Below are 25,784 nucleotides of genomic sequence, written 5' to 3'. Positions count from 1 at the left end.
ATGGGTTCCTCCCCCATTCCCTGCTGAGATCTCAAACAGTTACGTTTGCCCTGAAGTTAAATTAACTCTGCACATGAATAGAGGCAGAATTGCCTCGAGAGACCCCAAACTGACCCTGCATTTCTAAATATCTTTTGGGGCAAACTCCCTAACCACTGTTCCCTTCTAAGCTGAGTTAGTGGGAGCTAGTAAAAGGTAAAGGTAGTCCTCTGTGCAAGCACCAGTCATTTCCAACTCTGGGGTGACGTTGCTTTCACAACGTTTTCTCGGCAGACTTTTTAACGGGGTGGTTTGTCGTTGCCAGAAAGCTTCAACTGCAGTACTGCACTTTAGCACTCTGTGCCACGGGACTCTAGTGTGAGCTAGCTCACTGCTTTTTAGCCTTTGGCACAGACATTTTTGTCTCAGGTTAGGAAAAATGGCCCCACAGCACACTAATTGATGCACGAGCTCACAACTTTCATGCCAGTAGCTCACAAAGTAGAATCTCTGCTCACAGGACTCCTCCACGGCTTAGAGGGAGTATTGCCTCTAACGTGAAACAATTATTTTGCATTATTTTTAGTGTATTTATACATACACCGCCTTTCTCCTCCGTGGGGACCCAAAGCAACATACCTCCTTCTCCCCTCCTCCATTTTTATCCTCACAACCACCCTGTTTGGTAGGCTAAGCTGAGAGAACTGACTGACCCAAGGCTGCCCAGTGAGCTCCTGTGGGATTCGAACTCACGTCTCCCAGATCCTCGCCTGACACTTAAACGACAACCTTACTGGTTCTCCAAACAAAAATACTGCATTCCCACCCGTTTCAGTTCAGTTCGGTTTGGTTTATTGTCACAGTCACTGACCAGAACATTTTAGTCATCTACAACAACCTTAAAAGTACCTTATAGAAAGTCCCACAAAGAATCTGCGTGTTAAAATTTCATGACTTGAGGGTTATAAGAGTAAAAAAGAATTTAAAAGATTATTATTTAACCCTTCAAAGCATTTTAAAAAGTCATTTTTAAATTTGTTAAAGGATTTACCGTTTGGCCTATTTGTCTTGCTTTTTGCGTTCTTTATAAATAGAAGCATTCCCACCCGTTTCTGCTCCCAGAACTTTGCCACAAAAAACGATGTGGGTTTTGCGTTCCTGTAGTTAATTTTGGACGCATGTCTTTTTCCAAAGGCATCCCCCCCTTTGCGGAAGATGCACCAGCCCAGAGAACCAAGAAAACAGACATGAATCATAGAATCATAGAGTTGGAAGGGACCTCCAGGGTCATCAAACCCCTGCACAATGCAGGAAACCCACAAATACCTACCCCAAATTTACAGGATCTTCATCGCTGTCAGATGGCCATCTAGCCTCTGTTTAAAAACCTCCAAGAAAGGAGAGCCCACCACCTCCCCAGGAGGAAGCCTGTTCCACTGAGGAACTGGTCTGTCAGGAAGTTCTTCCCAATGTTGAGCAGGAAACTCTTCTGATTTAATTTCAACCCATTGGTTCTGGTCCTACTTTCCGGGGCCACAGAAAACAATTCCACCCCATCCTCTATAATGACAGCCCTTCAAGTACTTGAAGATTGTGTTCCTATCACCTCTCAGTCGCCTCCTCTCCAGGCTAAACGTGTCCAGCTACTTCAACCTTTCCTCGTAGGACTTGGTCCTGAGACCCCTCACCATCTTCGTCGCCCTCCTCTGGACTCGTTCCAGCTTGTCTAGATCCTTCTTAAAATGTGGTGCCCAAAACTGAACAGAATAAGACTTTAAGAAAGATGTGATTTCGGAATGCAGCGGCTGCAATGGCCAAATCAAGTCAAGGTTCACCTAGTAGGGTTGCCACGTCTGACTCAAGAAATATCTGGGGACTTTGGGGGTGGAGCCAGGAGACTTTGGGAGTGGAGCCAGGAGACTTTGGGGGTGGAGCCAGGAACAAGGGTAGGACGAGCACGATTGAACTCCAAAGGGAGTTCTGGCCATCATATCTAAAGGGACCGCACACCTTTTATGTTTAAAACAATTTATTGTAATATATTGTAGTATCAAGTCATCATTTGTCATTAAGCGTTAATACACATATATAACATTTTCTCCACCCCACCCCCCCTTTTACGACCTCCAGCAGTGCATGCCCCTGTATCAAACGTCCCCATATTTTTATTTAATCTAATTTGTTATATGGTAATAAAGTCTATCCATTAAAAAATCTTTCTCTGAAAAGCTCAAAAGTTATAATCCATCTTAATAGGATTTCTTCTTAATCATTGGGAAAAAGAAAAAAGAGATTATAATCCAATGATAATATCTTTTAAACTGTAATCCATATATCGTTTTGGGTTTTTTAAAAAGTTAACCATTGTCAAAAATCACCAAATGTCCTTTAACGTTCCATTTCTTTTCAATGTATTTTTGAAACTTACCCCAGTTGTTTTTAAATTTCTCTAAATCTGACTCAAGAAATATCTGGGGACTTTGGGGGTGGAGCCAGTAGGCTTTGGGGATGGAGCCAGGAGACATTGGGGGTGGAGCCAGGAGACATTGGGGCGGAGCCAGGAGCAAGGGTAGGATGAGCACGATTGAACTCCAAAGAGAGTTCCGGCCATCATATCTAAAGGGACCACACACCTTTTAAATGCCTTTTCCTCCATTTGGAAATAATGAAGGGTAGAGGCACTTTCTTTGGGGGCTCATAGAATTGGACCCCCTGGTCCAATCTTTTTGAAATTTGGAGGGGGGCTTCAGGGAAACAGGAAAGGGGGGCAACAACAATGCCCCACCCCCACCCCCACCTCCAGTACTTCAATCCGATCGATCCCTTTTGAGTTTCTGCTGCGCTGCCCTCTCTGCACCTGGGCACAGAATCCGATCCTCCAAGATAATTTTATTTCCAGGAAGGTTTCTAGCTCCTGAGTCTGCAAAGGCAGGCTGCAAAACACAGCCATCCTGAGGGCAGCTGCATCCGCCTGCGGTAGGGGAGCTGGATTCAAGTCCCGCCGTACCTCCCTTTGATCTCTGATTCTCAAAAGCTTCCACCCTGAAAACTTTGTTGGCTCTCTTAAGGCGCTTCTGGAATCGAATCTAGCTGGAAAGCATGCAGCCCGCACTTGAAGAAATCCCAGAAAGATGAACAGGGCAAGACTTCGCTCACAAACCTCTTCTGGTACAGCAGACAGAGTGGAAGACCAAAACACTGGGCAGCCTGGGGTTTTTTTTTGTATTTTGTGTGTGTGTGTGTGTGTGTGTGTGTGTGTGTGTGTGTCTGGAAAACAAAGTTGACTTCTGGTGAACCCCCCCCCCCCCAGTGGGGCTTGGACATTTCAGAGAGTGGCTCTATTGCCTGCCTTCACATTCCAGCTCTGGTGTTCCTTGGAGGTCTCCCATCCAGGGGTGGAATTCTAGCAGGAGCTCCTTTGAATATTAAGCCACGCACCCCTGATGTAGCCAATCCTCCAAGAGCTTACAAAAAAGAGCCTTGTAAGCTTTTGCGGGGTTGGCTACATCAGGGGGTGTGGCCTAATATGCAAAGGAGCTCTTGCTAGATTTCTACCTCAGCTCTCATCCAAGTACTTGCCAGGGTCGGCCCTGTTTAGCACCCAAGATCTGGTAAGAACAGGCTTGCCTGGGCTATCCAGGGCGATCTGGGTTTTAAATCCCCACTTCTACCACAGAAGCTTGCTGGGTGACCTTGAGTCCTTTGCAAACTCTCACCCTAGCCAACCTCACAGGGTTGCTGTAGTGAGAAAATGCTGGTGGGGAGAGTGAGGTTCTGTAAACCAATCTGAGTCCTGGTGGGGGGAGAAAAATGGGATATACATAAAGAAGATGATATTGGATTTATACCCTGCCCTCCACTCTGAATCTCAGAGTGGTTTACAATCTCCTCTACAACAGACACCCTGTGAGGTAGGTGGGGCTGAGAGAGCTCTGACAGAAACTGCCCTTTCAAGGACGGCTCTGCGAGAGCTATGGCTGACCCAAGGCCATTCCAGCAGGTGCAAGTGGAGGAGTGGGGAATCAAACCCGGTTCTCCCAGATAAGAGTCTGCCCTTTCAAGGGCAACCTCTGCCAGAGCTATGGCTGACCCAAGGCCATTCCAGCAGCTGCAAGTGGGGGAGTGGGGAATCAAGCCTGGTTCTCCCAGATAAGAGTCTGCCCTTTCAAGGACAACCTCTGCCAGAGCTATGGCTGACCCAAGGCCATTCCAGCAGCTGCAAGTGGAGGAGTGGGGAATCAAACCCGGTTCTCCCAGATAAGAGTCTGCCCTTTCAAGGACAACCTCTGCCAGAGCTATGGTTGACCCAAGGCCATTCCAGCAGCTGCAAATGGAGGAGTGGAGGATCAAACCCGGTTCTCCCAGATAAGAGTCTGCCCTTTCATGGATAACTTCTGCCAGAGCTCTGGCTGACCGAAGGCCATCCCAGCAGCTGCAAGTGGAGGAGTGGGGAATCATGCCCAGTTCTCCCAGATAAGAGTCCGTGCACTTCACCACTACACAAAACTAGCAAACAGAGGTAGAATAAACCCTGCAAAACAGTGTCAGCATCTTTGTTTTGTGAGGCTCTGGTGAAAGGGGTTGGGAAAGAGAAAGACAAACCCAACAGACACCAAAACACTTTTTTCAAAAGATGCTCCCAGAATCCCAGAGCGTTTTCGCACTGACCTTAATCAGCAGCGACGCCCCTCTTCACTGTGCAGGATCGGCGCGGATTTCGCACTAATTGCCGTGGAGCACCCGGAAGAGCCGGAAAGTCCCGCGGCTTTTGCGGCGCAAACGGAAACCGCCAAAAACCAGTTTCCATTTGCACCGCAAAAGCCGCGGGACTTTCCGGCTCTTCCGGGTGCTCCGCGGCAATTAGTGCGAAATCCGCGCCAATCCTGTGCGGTGAAGAGGGGCGTCGCTGCTGATTAAGGTCAGTGCGAAAACGCCCCCAGCAAAGACACCCCTCCTGGCATTTGAAACATTTACCCCCTGCCTCTTTGCATGGCCGCATCTGACACAGCTTCCCGGAGAAACCACAAAATAAAAATTTTGCTGAATGCAATAAAAACATCACAGGGCAACCGAGAGCCATAAAGCACATACAAATGCTGTAGAATCAAAAGCCCTAGCAAGCAACTTTAAAGGACCAACAAGGACTGGGTAGTTAAAACCAACCACGCTGCGAAGGGGGGCCTAAAGGGCTGGAAAGAATCAAAATTTCCATTGTCTGGTGAACAAACGAAGCTGCTTTTCTACTGAATCAGACCACTGCCTGGTCCATGTCTACTCAGACTGCCAGCCGCTCTCCAGGGTCTCAGACAGAGAAGAAGAATTGCAGATTTATACCCTGCTCTTCTCTCTGAATCAGAGACTCAGAGCAGCTTACAATTTCCTTTATCTTCGCCTCTCACACCCTGTGAGGTGGGTGGGGCTGAGAGGGCTCTCACAGCAGCTGCCCTTTCAAGGACAACCTCTGTGATATCCAGTATTCCAATGTGTTTCTCTTTTAGAATTGTGTTATCAGTATAATTATTTGTATTATACTCAAAATAGGGATATTGGCTGCATATCTCCTTACATATGCTTCATTCATTTTCACTATATTTTATTGTATTCCTTTTTCCGATGGCAAACCAGAAATATGTTTACATGGTAAAAAGCAAATTAGATGGACAAGAAAATCACTATCCAATGTATTTCTCTTTTAGCTTTGTTGACACACTCAAACAGGGACTTTGGTTGCTTATCCCATTACATATATTGAACCCATCTCCCATTGTCATTGACAAACAATCTCACATTTTGACGTACTGCTGGTTTTGTTGCTTTTGCATGCTCATGCTGCTCCGATCAACGGTTTGCTCAATTTGTTAATTTTACTATTCTGTCATTGTGCCATTTTACATTCTAAACCACTGCCTACCAGATAATTTTACTTCACTGCCATTGGTTCTCAAAATCTGTACCATGTTGCATTCTGGGCCACTGCCTACCAGCTATGGATGGCTCTGCTCAGCTCTGTATGGCTTTGCTCACTGCGCCGGATTCCTCGTCTGATGAAGTCTGCTTAAGAGCGCACGAAAGCTGACGTTCTAAATAAAAATTGGCTGGTCTTAAAGGTGCAACTTGACTCCTGCTTTGTTCAACTGCTTCAGACCAACACGGCTTCCCACTTGGATCAACCTCTCCAATAGCTATGGCTGACCCAAGGCCATTCCAGCAGGTGCAAGTGGAAGAGTGGGGGAATCGAACACGGTTCTCCCAGATAAGAGTCCACGCACTTAACCACTACACCAAACTGGCTCTTTCCAAACAGGCGACCTATTGGAGCCACAGCTGCCGGTGTCGAAGATGAAGAAGTCTTTCCCATTATTTGTTTCCTGGTCCTTTTAACTGCAGATGACGGGGATTTAAACGTTTGTAGAAACGTCAACTGCAGGGTGACATGATAGAGGTTTACAAGATTATGCAAGGACTAGAGAAGGTAGAGAAAGAAGTCCTTTTCTCCCTCTCTCATAATACAAGAACTCGTGGACATTCAATGAAATTGCTGAGCCAGTCGGGTTACAACGGATAAAAGGAAGTCCTTCTTCACCCAAAGGGTGATTAACACGTGGAATTCACTGCCACAGGAGGTGGTGGCGGTTGCCAGCATAGACAGCTTCAAGAAGGGATTGAATAAGCATATGGAGCAGAAGTCCATCAGTGGCTACTAGCCCCAGCGTATTGTTGGAACTCTCTGGGGCACTGATGCTCTGTATTCTTGGTGCTTGGAGAGGGGCACAGTAGAAGGACTTCTAGCCCCACTGACGGACCTCCTGATGGCACTTGGGTTTTTTGGCCACCGTGTGACACAAGAGTGTTGGACTGGATGGGCCACTGGCCTGATCCAACATGGCTTCTCTTACGTTCTTATGTACAGAGTGTTGGACTGGATGGGCCATTGGCCTGATCCAACATGGCTTCTCTTATGTTCTTATGTACAGAGTGTTGGACTGGATGGGCCATTGGCCTGATCCAACATGGCTTCTCTTACGTTCTTATGTACAGAGTGTTGGACTGGATGGGCCACTGGCCTGATCCAACATGGCTTCTCTTATGTTCTTATGTACAGAGTGTTGGACTGGATGGGCCATTGGCCTGATCCAACATGGCTTCTCTTACGTTCTTATGTACAGAGTGTTGGACTGGATGGGCCACTGGCCTGATCCAACATGGCTTCTCTTATGTTCTTATGTACAGAGTGTTGGACTGGATGGGCCATTGGCCTGATCCAACATGGCTTCTCTTACGTTCTTATGAACCTGGGACCTTCTGCATGCCTCCACTGAGCCACAGCCCCACCCCAATATACCCATGAAACTTATATTGCATCAGGTTATTTGTCCGTCATGGTCAGTATTGTCTACTCGGGCTGGCAGCAGCTCTCCAGGGTCTACTTCTCAGTCTGCCCACTTTGAAAAAGTAAAGGACGACACGAGCAACCCGTCCTGGGGCCCACAGCTGCCTGCGTTGTAGCCCGAGCCCCCAAAGTTTGTTGTTGTGCGTGTTGTGTGAAGGCAGGCCTCGATAACAGAAGTCACAGCTGAGCACAGAACGCATCTCCTGCCGCCTTCTGCTCCGATCGAGCAGCCTTGACGTCAGCTTCCTTCCTCCGCTGAGAATATCTGCGCTTCACACACGCAGCGGCTTGTGACCGATTGTCTCGTCTTGCACAAAACTGCTTTCTTTACTGCAGCCGAACTGGAATGGGGAGGGAGAGAGACAGCAGGGACTCTGCCGGCATTGGAGCAACGCTGAGATCTCCCCCAAAACCCTGCCAAAGAGATCTCCCCCTGCTTCAAACCAGAGTTGTCAATCAATCGACGTGGTTTTAAATTGATCGGTCGTTTAATTGCTTTAATGCCAAGATAGGCCTGCACAGAGGCAACATGCGGAGGAGATTCTGAATGGCCGTTACGAAGCCTGCTGGGTCAGGGTGGTCCCTCTACACCAGGGGTGTCAAACATGAGGTCCAGGGGGCGAATCAGGCCCTTAGAGGACTCCTATCAGGCCCCCGAGCAGCTGCCTACCATCTGCTTCCTTCTCCCCCTCTCTTGCTTCCTTCTGCATCACAGGTTGCTTTGCAAGGCTTGCTCAATTGCACAGGAGCTACAGAGCAAAGCCTCTGTATTCTCCATTGGCTGAGACTCCTCCCATGGGGAGGAAGAGCTTGCTTTGCCAGTCTCTCTCAGTTGCACAGCAGAGCTAGTGAGCCAAGCCTTTCTTCCTTCTATTGGCTGAGGCCCCTCCCCCTCCTGGTCCTCTGGGGAGGGAGGGAAAGAGCCAGAGCTTCCTTTGCCCAGTTCCCTGGATCCCATGGGAGAGATACAAAGAAAGCACCTTTAAGACCAACAAGTGCTAATGTTTTAAGCGTGTTTTAAGGGGTTTTTTTTAATTTTTAATTGTGTTTGTCTGTGTCCTTTATAAGGTTTATATCTCTGCTATCTAATCTTAAATAGGTACACACATGGCCCAGCCCAAAAAGATCTCATTTATGTCAGATTCGGCCCTCATAACAAAATGAGAATTCTTTGCTCTTCATCCCCCCTACCCACTTTTTTGGAGGGGGGCTGTTGTTTAAAAAAGGGAAGGGGAGAAAGGGTGGCAAAATCCTTCATGAGTGGTTTGTAAATCCATTCGGCTGATCGCTGTTTCAGGGAAAGAACTCAGCCACTCCATCAGATTATCTGAAAGTCAGCGCGGTGTGGTGATGAAGAGCGTCAGATTACTACCTGGGAGACCCTGGTTCGAATCCCTACTAATGCAGTGGAAGCTCGCCAGGCGACCTTAGGCAAATCGCATACTCTCAGCCTAAGCTCCTCACGGGGTTGTCGCAAAGACAAAACGGGCAAGAGGAAGAGCATGTAAGGCACTTTGTGTCCCCAGTGGGCAGAAATGCAAGGTGCAAACAAATTAAATAAATAAATGTCTTGCAAGCCGAATGACGGACTTCCTTCTCGTGCAGCTTGGCTCGCTTCCTTGAGTCACTCAGCTGCATTCTGCTTACGGCGCACAGAGGAGAGCCAGTTTGGTGTAGTGGTTAAGTGCGTGGACTCTTATCTGGGAGAACCGGGTTTGCTTCCCCACTCCTCCACTTGCATCTGCTGGAATGACCTTGGGTCAGCCATAGCTCTCTCAGAGCTGTCCTCGAAAGGGCAGCTTCTGTCAGAGCTCTCTCAGCCCCACCCACCATACCGGGTGTCTGTTGTGGGGGGTGGGGAAGGTAAAGGAGATTGTGACTGCTCCGAGACACTGAGGTTCAGGGTATAGGGCGGGATATAAATCCAACATCATCGACAACGTTTCGCGTCCAGTGGCACCTTTAAGACTCAAAGTTTTATTCCGGGGGTACGTTTTCACGTGCGTGCACACTTCTTCAAATACACTGAAACAGAAGCTGCGTGGTGTGGGCTCTACCTTTTGGGAAAAGACATCTGTATGGGGGGGGGGGGGAGCTGCAGTCGTTGGCCTTCAGACACATCCAGTTCATATAGTAGCCCCCCCCACACACACACACACACCTGGTCACGTGCGTGCTCCGTGCTCCCAGGTGTTCCAACAGCTCCACCGAACCCTTTGCACCATCCCAGGTTCTCTCTAGCTCTCTCTCTCAACCCCCACCCCCCCAGCAATTCCCGCTCTTGCCACCTCTCCGCTCTTCTGTTCTGCAAAGCGAGCTGCCCTCCCGAGCTCCTGAATCCGCAGCCGCCGGCTTCCTCCTCCGCCCGCTGGCGTCCAGCCCTGAGCCGCTCTCCCCCCCCCACCTCCCCACTCTACACATCACAGATGCAAAAAGCCCCTTAATCGCCGCCCCCACCCCAGCAGAAATCCTGCCGCACGTGCTCTTGGCAGTGCCTTCAGCTGTTCTGTTCATGGGCGTCCGGGACACTGTGTTCTGCAGACAGGGACGGCTGCCAAGTACTGTCGCTGGTGGGGGGGGGGGAGGCGGGGAGGGAAGGGTTGGTGACGTTGCTCTACGAAGAGGAGGGGGAGGGGAGAGCTTCCACCGTCACCGCCAGCCATTCACAAAAGCTTCTGCAGGGGGAGAGCGGAAGGGAGGGCCACGCTCCTGCTGCTTTGAAGCAGCACCCTTGTGCCCCCCCCCGCCCCCTGGCACAATAATCTCACTGTACTATCCTCGAGAGGGCAAGTCTGAACATCGGTGGATTCCTGAAGCCCCAGAAGAGCCTGTAATCCCACCCACCCCCTGCACACACACGCAACACACAAACACACACGTCTGCCCCTTGTTTTGAAGGGCCGCCATCGCCGCATACGATGTTCTGGCAATAACACAAACACGGGATTAAAAAAGGGAGGCCTCGGCAATGAGGCCAGCGCACCACCCAAAGGGAACCGTGAAAGCCATCTCCCCTCCCCGCTGTTCACACCCACACGAGGGCCTCTTCCCTCCGGGCTGGGTGGGAACGCAATGTTCTTGGCACGGAGAGAGGCCTCCCCACCCCACCCCACTCCTTTACATCTGGAGAGTGTGAGCCGGGGTGACTGTGTACACAAGGGAGGGGTGCGCGGCCTTCTACCTGAACCGGGGCAGGGCCCGGCAAGGCAGGGCAAAAGAGGCACGCGGAATGCCGCTCCGGGCCTTCCAAGATGGCCGTTCGCCTGCTAATCCATCCACAGGCCGTTTGGGAGACTCCCGGAGGCCATTTCACAGGATGGCACACTGAGGCCGCGAGAGGACGAGGGTTCGCCCACGCCAGAAGCCAAATCCCACCCTATTTCGGGGAGGAAAGGGCACCGGGAACCAATTCGTGCCAGTCACGCCTGAACTCTTGGCTATGAGTAGTCAGAGGGTCGGCTCCAAAAGGAGAAACAGCCAGGCCTTGGTTAGAGATACCAGACCAGGGGTGGCCAAACTCATTTGTGGCTCTTTCACACATATTGTGTGGCTCTCCAAGCCCCCACTGCCTCATCGGCCAGCTTGGGGAAGGCATTTCTCTCTTTAAATCACTTCTCCAAGCCAGCCAGTGTCTTGGAAAATGCATTTAAAGCTGCTTTCTTTCCACCTCTCCCTCCATCCCCCTCCCCATCTCTTTTCCTTCCTTCCTTCGTCTTGTGGCTCTCAGACATCTGACGTTCATGCCTTGCGGCTCTCAAACAACTGACGTTTATTCTGCGTGGCTCTTACATTAAGCAAGTTTGCCCCCCCCCGCCGTATCAGACTGGCACAATGTCCCAAGGAACCCCCCACCCCACTCCACTCTAGGCTACAGTATCACCGTTTTCGCTTTGCATGAAGTATCTAAGAAGGGAAGAGGTTGCAGGAGAGAACTGGCAGTATACATGCGCGCGCGTAACAACATCGTCTCAGTTTATTTCAACATCTGTCTCCTATTCTGACATTTATTGCTACGTTGTTCCCACCACCCCACTCCATCCAAACAAATAGTGACCTGGGGACTGTATACACCTAGTTTGTTATTGCTGTTTGGCCTTTGGATATGTCCACAGTTTGCATATGAAAGAAATCTTCACTAAGTTGTATGCTAATTTGTTGTTTATCGATGAAAAATAATCCGTTTTCTATATATATATACATACAAACTGATAACTTCCATTTCAGTGTATCTGAGGAAGTGTAGATAGATTCAAGTAGGCAGCCGTGTTGGTCTGAAGTAGTAGAACAAAAAATAGGAGTCGATTGCACCTTTAAGACTAACTTAGTTTTATTCAGAACGTCCGCTTTCGTGTGCTCTTAAGCACATTTCATCAGACGAGGAATCTGGCACAGTGAGAAAGTGCATGTGCGCGCGCACACGAAAGCTCATTACCTTGAGTAAAACTTTGTTTTAAAGGTGCCCCTGGACTCAAGCATTGTTCTTCTCCGGCTTAGGGAGCCCCTGACTGACAGACACCCCCCCCAAAAAAAATAAATCCTGATGCAACCACTGACCATCAAGGTGACCACAGGGAGATCTTTCTCTGCTCTGCATTTCTCTGGGTGAAGGGTCTTGATTCCAACCCTCATGGGTGACTCAGTGCATTAATGGAAAGCAGCGATCCTAGAATAATTCTCACATGGCTCAAGAGCCGTGGTTTATCTGAACCCAAATCCATTCCCCTGTTCCTGATAACGAACAGGGGGTGGCTGATCCCCATAGCCTCTAATTACCTCCAAGAGAACAGGCTATCAAGACAAGCTATCAGATGCCGCATTCTTCCACTCCCACGTAGGATCGATGGTTCTCGCTGACCTCATGGATTGGAATCGCCTTGCGGCTAAGAGAAGGAGCTGCGACTCCCGCATTCCCCGGCCCAAAGCTTAGCTCCACCGTGAAGTCACTAGGTGGTGTCGGCAGGCCGCTTCCTCCTTGCCTCAGCCCCCTCTCGTCTGTCACGTGGCCGACCTCGCTGGGTCGTTGTCAGGACTGCAGCGAGACAGCACAAAGGGCTTTGAACGCTGAATGAGATACCCACCTGCGCTGTCACACGGGTGGCCAAACTTGCCTAACGTAAGAGCCGCCCAGAATAAACATCAGATGTTTGAGAGTCACAAGATGGATGGAGGGATGGGAGGGAGGGAGAGGAGGGAAGGAAGGAGGGAAGGAAGGGAGGGAGGGAGGGAAGGAAGGAAGGAGGGAGGGAGGGAAGGGAGGAGGGAGGGAAGAAAGGGAAGGAAGGGAAGGAAGGGAGAGAGGGACGGAGTAAGGGAGGAAGGAAGGAAGGAAGGAAGGAAGGAAGGAAGGAAGGAAGGAAGGAAGGAAGGAAGGAAGGAAGGAAGGAAGGAAGGAAGGAAGGAAGGAAGGAAGGAAGGAAGGAAGGAAGGAAAGCAGATGGTGAGAGATGGGGTGAAAGAGGTAGAAAGAAAGCAACTTTAACTTTAAATGCATTCTGGCTTGGCTGGCTTGGTTTGGAGAAGTGACTTAAAGAGATGCCTTCTCCAAGCCAGCTGCCACGGCCGTGGGGGCTTAAAGAGTCACACAATATGTGTGAAAGAGCCACATGTGGCTCTCAAGCAGCAGTTTGGCCCCCCTGGGCTACTGTTCCATTTACATACGCAGGGACACCAGCAAGTACGTGCACTACGCCGCTCTGCACAGATATGCAGAAAGCTTTGGGAAGCCAGCACCCCGGTTAACCTTGGTGCAGAAGGGGGCACAGCATCTCCCATCTCTTCGCTAAAAGATGCAGCCACTTCTAGGGTAGACGAATGCCACCTGGATGGATGCGTGAAGCCGCCACATCCTGAAGCAGAGCGCTGGTCCACCCAAGTCGGTATTGTCTGCTCAGACTGGAAGCCGCTCTCCAGGGTCTCAGGAACAGAAGGGTCTTTCCCATCCCCTCCCACCTGGTCCTTTGAACTGGGAATGCCGGGGACTGAACCGGGGACCTTCTGCCTTCCGGCATCCCTGCCCTGCACTGACAACGTCGAGTCACATGGGAGCCCCCAATTCGGCGCCCTAGGCAATCATCTAATGTGCCTAACAGCAAAGCTTGCCCTGAAGCGGACACTCTGCTCCTGAGCCACGGCCCCTCCTGTGGTGAAAAGAGAGCTTCCTTAGGGGGGGGGGGGGCTTCTGAAGAAGAAGACAAGACGACTGCAGATTTATACCCTGCTCTTCTCTCTGAAAAAGAGCCATGTGGCGCAGAGTGCTAAAGCCGCAGTACTTCAGTCCTAAGCTCTGCTCACGACCTGAGTTCAATCCCCGGTGGAAGCTGGGTTCAGGTAAGCGGCTCGAGGTTGACTCAGCCTTCCATCCTTCCAAGGTCGGTAAAATGAGTCCCCAGCTTGCTGGGGGGGGGGGGGAGTGTAGATGACTGGGGAAGGCAAAGGCAAACCACTCCGTAAAAAGTATGCCGTGAAAACATTGTGAAAGCAACGTCACCCCAGAGTCAGGAACAACTGGTGCTTGCACAGGGGACCTTTCCTTTCCCTTCTCTCTGAATCAGAGTGGCTCACAATCTCCTATATCTTCTCCCCCCACAACAAACACCCTGTGACGTAGGTGGGGCTGAGAGAGTTCTCACGGAAGTTGCCCTTTCAAGGACAACTCTGCAAGATCTATGGCTAACCCATGGCCATTCCAGCAGCTGCAAGTGGAGGAGTGGGGAATCAAAGAAGAAAATATTGGAAGATATTGGATTTATATCCCTCCCTATACTCTGATTCTCAAGAGACTCAGAGCGGCTTACAATCTCTTATATCTTCTCCCCCCACAACAGACACCCTGTGAGGTGGGTGGGGCTGAGAGGGCTCTCACAGCAGCTGCCCTTTCAAGGACAACTCCTACAAGAGCTATGGCTAACCCAAGGCCATTCCAGCAGCTGCAAGTGGAGGAGTGGGGAATCAAAGAAGAAAATATTAGAAGATATTGATGTATATCCCGCCCTATACTCTGATTCTCAAGAGACTCAGAGTGGCTCACAATCTCCTATATGTTCTCCCCCCACAACAGACACCCTGTGAGGTGGGTGGGGCTGAGAGGGCTCTCACAGCAGCTGCCCTTTCAAGGACAACTCCTGCGATAGCGATGGCTGACCTACGGCCATTCCAGCAGCTGCAAGTGGAGGAGTGGGGAATCAAACCCAGTTCTCCCAGATAAGAGTTTGCGCACTTCACCACTACACCAAACTGGCTCAAGATTGTGCGCACCCCCATCTCCCAACACACACTCCCTCCAGTCTCTGCAGAGCAGCTGCCTCTTGGTGCCAACGCAGCAACTGTTCAGACACAGGAATCCCTTGTTGAATGCTGAAGGAAGCGTCTTCTGGGTTGGCACATGAGCCGACGCTGACGTTTCCCCCCCCTCCGCTGAAATGCACCTGCCTCTAAGAGTGACGGCCGAGAGGAACCTGGATCGGCCTGTCCAAAACATCCCTTCTCCAATCACCCGCACGGATCACAGGGCAAGAGACCCACCCCTCAGACACTGTCCGGCCTCTTGCAAAACTCTCAGGACTGAGGTCGGGACCCCCCGCATGCAGGGGGAGGGAGAGAATCGCCGACAACAGAAACTCTCCTTGGCCCCTTTCCACGGCCTGTTCTCTCCCCGAGCCAGCGCAGAAAGCCAAGAACATACATCGCGTGTGAATAAACAGAGAGAGCTGGAACAGAAGCCGCTCACAGGCAAAACATAGTGCCGGAGAGACTTTCCTCGCGACGGTGCCAAGGGCAGGCCGGGGCACCTATGCTTTTCGATTCACCCACTGCTCTGGCAACACACAGCCCTCTGAAGGCAGAACCCAGAAGCTCTGGCACGTAGCGGTAACTACTGTACCGTGCATTTCCTCTAAGGTAAGTAACAGGATTCGAGGAATCGTGTTTCTGGCTCCTCGGATCAAGCAAAAGGGACTGAGACGCCTCTAATTCCAAGGCCGAAAAAGGAAATCAAAACCAAGTCCTGATTCCCAATTCTATGCGCAAGACCGGAACAGAAAAAAAAAACAAATGTCTGGCGTGCAAACAAACCTTCCCAATTAATTCTAGAGGAGCAGCAGTGTTCATTCGAAGCACTAAAAATAAGCACCTTAGTGCAGGGGTGTCAAACACACAGTCTGGGGGCCAAATCAGGCCCTCCGAGCGCTCCTATCAGGCCCCCACCCAACCGTCATCCCCTTCCTCCTCCTTCTCTCTTGCTTCCTTCTACATCACAGCTTGCTCTGCGAGGCTTGCTCCATTGCACAAGAGCTCTCCCAATCACACAGCAGAGCTACTGAGCCAAGCCTCCATTCTATTGGCTGAGGCTCCACCCCCCAATCCCCTGGGGAAGGAAGGAACGAGCCAGAGCTTCCTTTGCCTAGTTCCTTGGCTCCCATGGGAGAAACACAAAAGAAAGCACCTTTAAGACCAACGAGCGCGAATGTTTTAAGCGTGTTTTAAGTTTTAAAAAAAATATATATTTTATTGTGTTTGTCTGCGTCCTTTATAAAGTTATCTTAAACAGGTACACGCATGGCTCAACCCGACATGGCCCGGCCCAACAAGGTCTCATTTATCTCACATCCAGCCCTCATAACAAATGGGTTTGACACCCCTGCCTTAATAAGTTCCAAAATTTTATCAGCACCTGCTTTTTCAGCTGCAAGACTCTTACGGAAATCCCACTCCCCCCAACGCTGCAGCCTGGCCTCTTTTGCTCCATGGAAACCCATTCCAGCTCTGCGTTCACTGCCGCAAGGGCTGTCTACCGAGCCTGCATAAAGCACACCTGAAGCATAACAGTTTGGGAAAGAATAACATGCCCTCCCACCACCCCCCCCCCAAAAAAATCTGGGAATATGGTTTTAGTGCAGGGGTGGGGAACAGGGACTCTCCAGATGTTCTTTGCCTACAACTCCCATCAGCCCCAGCCGTTGGCCATGCTGGCTGGGGCTGATGGGAGTTGTAGGCAAAAAAACATCTGGAGAGCCACTGTTCCCCACCCCTGGCTTGGTGGCTTCGAGCCGGAGGAAAGGAAGACCAGGGTGGTTGCTTTCTCTGGGCTAGCAAGCCGAGGCCTAGCCAGTGAAATCCAACGTGGCGAAGAACGGCGGCTGCCGAGATTATACAGAGCCGATCGAGACGCGTTTTTGAACAGGGAGCAAAGCATACGGCTTGGAGAGGGGGAGGACGCTCGCTTTGCAAAGCACAGCCTGCTGTCAGGACGAAGGAGGGGGGCACCGCGTGCTTCCCCCAGCCTCGGCGGGAGGCTCACACCACCGACAGTGCCCGATTCCCCGGGCACTCAGCCGGCCTGGGCCTGCCGTGAGCTCCAGAGAGGCCTCTGGGACCTGCCCTTCTGGGTTAGGCCAAGAGGAAGTCTCCCTACCGCCCGCCTCCCCTTCCCTTGGAAAGCAGCCCGGAGGCCCCTGGCTCAGCCTGGGCCTACGTGAGCTGAGCGACGGGAGGGGGACCGGCTAGGCCGAGAGCAGCCAACCAGCGGCCGGGCTTTCTCCTGTTTGCTTGCTAATTTCGGCTGGGAACACTGCGCTGCCATTGGGCAGCCGGGCTCTGTTGCGCAGAGCCGGGCCGGCCGCCAGAAGGGGACGGCCTTGGCTCTCCAGCCCTGTTGTTGCCGATGAGGCTGGGATGCTGGAGGGGTGGCCGAGCGGGAAAGAAGGGAGGTGAACCTATAAGAGGGAGGGGGGCCAGAAAGCTATCGCATTCTCACGGTCTAAGCCTTCCTTTTGACCAAAGATCCGTCTCAAATGTCAGCTGCGTCTCAGCCTCAAATCCTCCACGCCAAAAAAGACGACAATATGTTCCGAATCTGAGGTAACTTTTTAAGAGACACTGCAAAGCTCTTACACGGCGTCGCATTATCTTGGATTCTGACGCCACACGGCAACACAGATGTGTGTTCTTCTCTAACGGGAAGGGCAGACTCGGCCCCCCGACGCCCACATATTTACAGGAAAGAGTTCATTTTTTTCCTAAAGGGATTCTAAAAATAAGGGAATTCGCCGTTCTAAGCCACCCGAGACGGAAAGCAATGAACCGAACAGGCCAGGAAAATACGGTTCCACATCGTGCAGGCGCCAAATGTACAGACGGAAATTAAACTGAATAAAAATAAATAAATATCAGTGCAAGGATTACTTCAAAGGGTGTTTTTTTAAAAGAGTACGAGTTTTGGCCTCAAGATCAGCATCGCTAGCCTTTGTTTTGATTTCAATTCCAGATTGTACGTTTTAAATAAATAAGAAAAGGTCCGAGAAAGACCCTCAGAGGTGTGGATAGATAACTGGTCTGGGGGGATCTGGGTTCAAATGCTCCCTCCTCTCAGAAGTTAGAACTCACTGCACAGGGTTGCTGGGAAGATAAAACGGCGAAGGAGAGAAGCACCTGTGTAGCTCTGAAAATGCAATCAACAACAGGGGTCAAGGAGCCAAATCTGGACTCTCTCTCTCACACACACACAGACACTAGCCCCTCCTCCTGGAGCCACTGAGACTGAAATTTGCCCAAGTTGCCTCCCTGACTTGGAAACTTTGCTCATTGCTTTTGCCACGTACAAAATTTCAGGTTTGACCTCTGCGTCAGTTTCTCTGGAGTCCAACTCTAGACATATGACACAGACGCTGAGCGATTTTCTACCTCCCTGGGAGTAACAGCAAACTAACGGGTACCTGATCAAGCCTTAGACCAGGGGTGGCCAAACTGGGGCTCGGTAGCCTCATGTGGCTCTTTCATACGTATTGTGTGGCTCTCAAAGCCCCACTGCCCAGTCAGCCAGCTTGGGGAAGGCATTTGACTCTTCAAATCACTTCTCCAAGCTTGGAGAATGCATTGAAAGTTGATTTCTTTCCACCTCTCCCTCCCTCCTTCCCCCCTTTCTATTTCCCTCCCTTCCTTCCAGCTCTCACACATCTGGTGTTCAGGTCTTGCAGCTCTCAAACATCTGGTGTTTATTCAATGCGACTCTTACGCTAAGCAAGTTCGGCTACCCCGATCTTAGATGTTAAATGACCCAGCTCTCCTAGCCTGGCCCGCTGCCCGTCACACGGACACAGAAAGCTGCCTTACACTGAATGAGACCACCGGTCCATCGCAGTCAATATTGGCTACACGCAGACTGGCAGAGGCTCTCCAGGGTCTTGGGCTGAGGTCTTTCCCATCTCCTCTTACCTGGTCCTTTGAACTGGAGATTCCGGGGACTGAACCTGGGACCTTCTGCATGCCAAGCAGAGGCTCTGCCACTGAGCCACAGCCCCACTTCATGGCTCTCCAGGGTCTCAGGCTGAGGTCTTTCCCATCACCTCTAACCTGGTCCTTTGAACTGGAGATGCTGGGGATTGAACCAGGGACCTTCTGCATGCCAAGCAGAGGCTCTACCACTGCGCTACAGCCGCACTTCATGGCTTTCCAGGGTTTCAGGCTGAGGTCTTTCCCCTCCCCTCCTGCCTGGTCCTTTTTACTGGAGATGCTGGGGGTTGAACCTGGGACCTTCTGCATGCCAAGCAGAGGCTCTACCGCTGAGCTACAGCCCTACTTCATGGCTCTCCAGGGCCTCAGTTGGAAGTCTTTCCCATCCCCTCCTGCCTTCTCCTTTCAACTGGAGATGCCGGGGATTGAACCTGGGACCTTCTGCCATGCCAAGCAGAGGCTCTGCCACTGAGCCACAGCCCCTCTGCTGTCCGTTGGGTGCTTCTCACTTCCAGTTAGGTATCAGGGATTTTGTTCGGTATTTCAAGCCAGGAGAGGGTTAAACTTTTTTCTCCTCTGGCCCTCCCGTTCCGATCTGCGAGGATTCATCCCCTAAGAAGCCAGAACTTGTCTCAGCCTCCACCCGCTTACCAGGGTACTGCTAAAACCACAGACTGGCAAGCGGGCGTGCACCGCCCCCCTCTCTGTTCCCAGGACAGGAAATTCCAGAGGTACAAACCCTTCCGAAGACCTGCCACGATGCACAGGGCACGATCATCCAGAGGGCACGCCACACAGGGGCCGGCCCAATTCAAGCCCCCGGCCCGCCACATGCTCTGCGGAAGCTGCCTAGCCCGGAGGGGCTTCCTTTCCCACAATGTCACAAAGACCGGGGCGCTAGGCCCGGCTTGCATATTGCAAGTGCCTTGTGGAAATGAAACGAAAGCCCTTCCCGTGGCAGCGGTCGTGCAGGTTGCTTCCCCACACCGCTATGGGTCTGGGTCACGCCAGCATGGTGAACCCTGCCTGATTTTGCATCCACGAGGACAAACTGCACCAGAGTCGGAGTCCACGTCCCCTCTAAGCTGTCGAGTCTTGCGAGCAAAAATTCTACTTGGTGAGCTACAGTCATTAAAGTTGCAAGCGACAGGATCGATGAGTTTGCTCAAGGGCAGGGGTGGCCAAACTGCAGCTTGGGAACCACATGTGGCTCTCTGACATAGATTGTGTGGCTCCTGAAACACCGCTGCCCACCGCCCTGTTGGAGAAGGAATTTCTCTCTTTAAATAACTTCTCCAAGCCAAGCCAGTTGGCGGGTTGGAGAATGCATTTAAAGTTAAAATTGCTTTCCTTCCACCTCTCCCTCATTTATTTGCCTGCCTGCCTCCCTGTTTTAGCAGCCCTGTGGTGCAGAGCGGTAAAGCAGCAGTACTGCAGTACTGTGGTCTGAATTCTCCGCTTACGACCCGAGTTCGATTCCAGTGGAAACTGGATAGAGGTAGCCAGCCCAAGGTTGACTCAGCCTTCCATCCTTCCGAAGTTGGTCAAATGAGTCCCCAGCTTGCTGGGGGGAAAGTGTAGATGACTGGGGAAGGCAATGGCAAACCACCCCGTCAAAAGTCTGCCGTGAAAACGTTGTGAAAGCAACATCACCCCAGAGTCGGAAACGACTGGTGCTTGCACAGGGGACCTTTCCTTTTTTTTCCTCCCTGTCTTGCAGCTCTCAAACATCTGACGTTTATTCGATGCGGCTCTTACGTTAAGCAAGTTTGACCACCTCTGCTCTAGGGCCATTTTTCCTGAGCTAAGACAAAAAATGTGTAAGCTGAAGGCTAAAAAACTGTGAGCTAGCTCACACTCACTCAGCTTAGAGGGAACACCGGTTGCAGTTTTTCTGCCAGGGCTGTCTGGCAGAGCGAGGAATAAGGAGCTTTGGTTTTCGCAGAAACAACTCGGGGTTATTTTAGGCAGTGGAACATGGTTTCCAAGAGGAGCTCCCCGCCTGTGGCGCACTGGTAAGGTGTTGTTTTTTTAAAAACCTCCAGTACAATAGGTTAAGCAGGTTTTTGCGTTGCTTTGCAAACCGGTTTAAACAGGCGCGATAAGGGAGAAGTGAGAACATGTGTTCGCACCATGAAAGCGAAGCCTTTCTGGAACCTCTTTCAGGTCTCTTAAAAAACAAGACGTTCCTTCTCCAGCTTCATTCTCAACCCCCCCAGGAGGCAGCACAAACAGAGGTCACCCTGGCACGGCTCAGGAGCTAAAAATGACCCAGGGCACCCTCATCTACACCATCCTGTGGTTTTAAAAAAAGCCATCAAGCAAATTTAATTTCTGCAAAGGGTCCAAACAACAGCAAAGACACCTCCGTTAGCCTCCTGCCTTGAAAACCCTTCAGGGCCGGCATAAACGATTCCGCGACACGCATCACAAGACAGCAAAGGGGAAACCGCCACCAAGCAAAGCTGCAAGACAGGGAGGAAAAGAAAGGAAAGGTCCCCTGTGCAAGCACCAGCCGTTTCTGACTCTGGGGTGACGTTGCTTTCACAAGCCGTTAAAATTTCTCAGAAAACTGCCGACAGATTTTTGCACACATCGCTCTGCCGTTATCAAATGCATTCCGTCGCTCAGAGCAGAATCCTAGCGCCGAATCTTCCAGCATCCCTTACGTTAACCCTTGTGCTAAAGGGCGAGTGGCTAACTGAAATGGCCGTCACTCTATCCCAACAGTTTGTCATGCTGTACAGATAGAGACAGGCCTCTTCCCTTTCAAGAGAAGGGCAGAGGTTAGCGAGGGGACACAGGCGCCAAATACACCATTATTCTGCTCCAGATTAATGAATTAACAAACCATCTCCTCTGGGTCCAATGCCCACAAACGACTGAATTTTGCTCGGTGTGTAAAAGCAGAGCGAGGAGTTTCTAACAAAGCCGAGAGAAAGATGTCATAATGTGGACTGGATAGGTCTGAGTCTAGGAACCAACAAGATTTCAGGGAGGTAAGCTTTCGAAAGTCAAAGTTTCCTTTGTCAGACGCCAACAAGATTTCAGAGAGATAAGCTTTCAGAAGTCAAAGTTTCCTTTGTCAGACGCTAACAAGATTTCAGAGAGGTAAGCTTTCAGAAGTCAAAGTTTCCTTTGCCAGATGCAGAGAAAGCTTTGACTCTCTCCCCAAAACACGGCTGCCTTCTGAAAAGCCCTTGAATCCCCTGCTCTGCGCCCCGGCACGCGCTCACGACCTGAGCCGACTCAAATGCATATTGCGAACTTGTTAATTCTGCGCACGAAGAATCATCTTCTAAGGTTTAACTGTGCAGAGCGCTGTATGCAACAAGTCAACTCGCTTCGCACAGTTGTTCCGTACGGCTCCCAGTTTGCAGAACGAGGGCAGGGGTGGTGGTGGGCAAGGCCGAAACCGGAGAGGCTTGACCGAGGCTGCTGAGCGAGTATGTGGCAGAGACAGGACCCACGGAGCTGTAGGGGGAGAAGGGATAGCGGCCCTGCCACATCCACGGCTCCTAAATATCACCCTGAGCTTCCCGCCATGTTCATGTACCCTCATCCGAGTGCAACAGAAGGGCCGGCAGCGGTCGATTAGGGGCACGAGGTTCAAATCCTCTTCCAGTGTAAGGTCCACCGGGTGGCAGTGCAGTTCCAGGTATTCGGGGGGGGCCCGAGGGCACCATGCTATCAGCGGGCTGTCTGAAACCCCACACCATTCTTGAGAACGTGCAGAGCGCTTTCGCGTCCCACAGCATTACCACCACCAGCTGCAAAATGTCCAGGAAGCGGCTCACGCTTCTCACGTTTTTGAAACCGACACCTTCTGTCGGCGAGAACAAGGAACCCCGCCCAAGACAAGGAAGGTTGGTGGATTTCGCAGAAGGCCCCAACAGCCTCTGGGCCCTGAAACATGCCCGCCCGACCTACACCGCAGGATCGTTGTTAGGATAATAACGGAGACACCCTGCCATGCACACCTCCCTCTGCTCCTGGGAGTGATTCCGATTGTACGACTAGAAATACAATTAGGGACTACCGTTTTAAAAGACGATTCCCGACTTTATAGGTGCAGCCAACGCACAGATTCAAGCCAACTTGTGGAACGTTGCTTTCTTAAAATGGAAAGTGGTTCGAACGATCTTTTCATCTTGCCCTCACACCCACTGGGTAAGGTAGGCCACTACCTCCATTTCTAGAGTGGGGGAATGGACGCCAACGGGTATGTGCCAGGGAAAAGAAGATGAGCGTACCTCAGAACCAAGCCTTCTGACTTCTCCCTAGGCACAGTGCTGGCACCCTCCCCGTATGCTTGTCTCGTGGTTCACATTAGGCCACAGAACCAGTTTAGGGGGTACAGCTGAAGTCACAAAGAGAAAAACTCTGGCGTGCGCGGAGTACCTCTGCCTACTCACTGGGCACCTACGGTAAGGCACAGCAAACCCGGAATCAGAGCTTGCAGGTGAGAGCGTTTATCTAGGAAAACGCCAAGTTCCAACATTTAATCTTAAAAATTAGCCATCCTATGTTCGGCAAGCTGGACATCTCCGAGAACTTAGGAGGCCACGAATTCTCAAAACTCCTTGACAAGGATAACACTTCTCTCCCTTAGGTTTGCTACCTACGAAGCTCAGTTGGTGTCAGCAAAATGCATAACAACCGGGCACATGGACTGCCTTTCACCCAACCACAAAGCAGGAACTCCGCTTTCTGATCTTGAAAAACAAGCCGTAAGGATTTCTGCTTCCCTTTGCTGTCCGTTATCCAATTCACAGAAGGTGAAAACCGAGGCCCGGACCCAGGAAGACCATCAAAAACACGACGCTACAAATTCTCCTCGGATTAAGGGAACCCAGGAGTCCTGCTGACATTCCTGACCCGACTCGCACAAGGGGGAAACTGAGGCACAGCCCTGGGAAGACTGTCAAAACACAAAGCTGCACGTTCTTTTCAAAGGAAGAGAACCCAGGACGTTCTCGATTCGAACGCTTCACTATATTCCCCCTTCAAGGCCTGAAAACCAGAAACTTCAAGTCAACGGATTTCCAGCCGCGCAACTTCTGGGCCCACGGCCTTCCCCAAAACAGCGACCCGGCACAGATTCTCTCTCTCTCCCCCCTCCCACTGCAATCCCGCTCTTGCCAACCAGACAGCGGGCCCTGATCCAAGCACATTTCTCCGTCCCCATTGTGGAATTAACGGGAAAAACAACAAGACAAGCACTCCACTACCGAAATGCAATATGGACGGAATGAAAAACCTATTTCCCGCTGGTTCGGGGTCCGCGAAGAAGCCCACGCCGCTTTGCAAGTTGCAGCCAAACTCTCTTTACGCCGACCCTGCGCTGCTGCCTTTCTCCTGCCGCCGTCTATCCCCGTACAAGCCTCAGTTGCAGGAATATTGAGCCAGTCAGCCAGGCCCAGAAGCCGCAGACGACAAGCCAGATCCACGGGGGGCCAGGGAGAGCGCAGCCACGCAGGCGTGGATTTGCAGGAGACACGAAACGCAAAGACGGAAGGCACGGTAAGCGAGCCATGAAAACGGCAGAGGGAAAGAGATGAAAGGGGGAGAAGAAGAAGAAGGAGGAGAAGAAGAAGGAGGAGGAGGAGAAGAAGAAGAAGAGAATGTGGAGTGGCAGAAAGTGACGGAAGGCATGAAACGACGAGAGAAAAAGATGTGTCCACACACACCACTCGACTGAAACACAGTCAGCAAACAGGAAAGTCATAAAATTAGCCAAAGAGAGAACAGAGGAAGGGAAAAAGTACGGAGCATACCTAAACAAGGGTAGCAGGGAGATCAGAGGGAACAGAGGAGAGGAGAAAAGTCCACAAGTGGAGAAAAGAGCTCAGGAACTCAGGCACGAGACAATCTAGAACAGAGAGGAACTCATGCAAAGAGGAAGGGGGAGAGAACAGAGGAGTCCTGGGGTGAACTAGCATGAGATGGGCAGAAAGCTAAAAGACATCGAGGAGAGCAAAAAAGGAGAGCAGGGCAGGAAGCCAAGCCAACTGAAACAGCTGCGCCAGCTGCCTTCTGCCCCTGGCAGTGCCCACACTCACCAGATAACCGAGAGCCCCGCCGGAGACGTGCCCACGGGCCCTGCTTCCTGCCGATCCGGCCCGCCTGTCCCCGCCGTCTGCTGACCACCGACTCGCTTGCCAACCTCCTAGCCCAAGAGGGCTCCTCTCCGTAGAGGAACTGCCCCCTACCTCCGCCCACCGCGTCACGGCCTGGCACGGGGCCGGGAACACGTGATGTACACAAGCCCCATCATGCGTCCATCCTCCGGCACACGAGGGCCACTGGCTTGCCTGCCAGGAGGAAAAACAGTCAACAGCAAGCGCTGGGGGAAGGAAGGACATGTGCGAGGAGGCTGGGTTGGGCCCGATGCCAGTCCATACGCCTGCAAGAGGAGAGAGACGCTGGAGTGAAAGGGAGACGAGCAAGTCCTGCGAGGGCCACCAGGGGGTGCTGGTGGGGGACAAGGAACCTGGCTGTGCCAGGGCAGGAGAACGCCAAGCAAAGGTGCCCGGGAAACATCGTCCAACATCGCCGCTAAGTGGAAATTTTGATGCCAGCTGGAAACAGGTGGGCAGGGCTAAAGAATCGTGCCTGGGCAGCCTCTCCAAATGCAAGATCCACGACTGGGGCATCAGCACTGGGCACTGACGCTCGCGGGAGTTTCTTGGCTGAGCAATGGGACGATTCTCAAGCCAGGCATAGAAGAAGAAGACTGCAGATTTATACCCCACCCTTCTCTTTGAATCAGAGACTCAGAGCAGCTTACAATCTCCTATATCTTCTCCCCCCACAACACCCCTTGTGAGGTGGGTGGGGCTGAAAGAGCTCTGACAGAAGCTGCCCTTTCAAGGACAACTCCTGCAAGATCTACGGCAGACCCAAGGCCACGCCAGCAGCTGCAAGTGGTGGAGTGGGGAATCAAACCCTGGTCTCTCAGATAAGAGTCCGCGCACTTAACCACTACACCGAACTGGCATAATTCGCCCTAGGTCGCTTCTGTCTGCCAAAAGCCAAGCCGCTACGGGATTAAAGAGTCTTCGGCCCGCGGTTAAAAATAAAACAAGGGCGTTCCCTTCCCCACCCAGAAGGGGGCACTGTGGGTCAGCTACAGGCTGCGTCTTAGGGGTGGGTGGGAAACATTTACCGAAGAGATGTGGGCTTTAAC

At 51.5% G+C, this 25,784-nt stretch overlaps 1 protein-coding gene across 2 annotated transcripts in view; it reads right to left on the bottom strand.

The window, feature by feature from the left end:
- Positions 1-25,784, bottom strand: part of HIF3A (hypoxia inducible factor 3 subunit alpha) — a 75,132-nt gene that overhangs the window by 46,786 nt on the left and 2,562 nt on the right. Inside the window, exon 1 of one of the 2 annotated variants that reach the window (XM_060257526.1) lies at positions 24,658-24,786. The exons of the other annotated variant lie outside the window; for it this stretch is intronic. The gene's annotated coding sequence lies outside the window, so the exon portion shown is untranslated. Of the gene's footprint in view, positions 1-24,657; positions 24,787-25,784 lie in introns of those variants that run through there. 2 annotated transcript variants of the gene reach the window in all.

Source organism: Heteronotia binoei, chromosome 17 (genome assembly GCF_032191835.1).
Source record: "Heteronotia binoei isolate CCM8104 ecotype False Entrance Well chromosome 17, APGP_CSIRO_Hbin_v1, whole genome shotgun sequence".
NCBI lineage: Eukaryota > Metazoa > Chordata > Lepidosauria > Squamata > Gekkonidae > Heteronotia > Heteronotia binoei.
The sequence above is the reverse complement of the archived record's forward strand: the minus strand, read 5'-3'. Positions and strand labels throughout refer to the sequence as shown.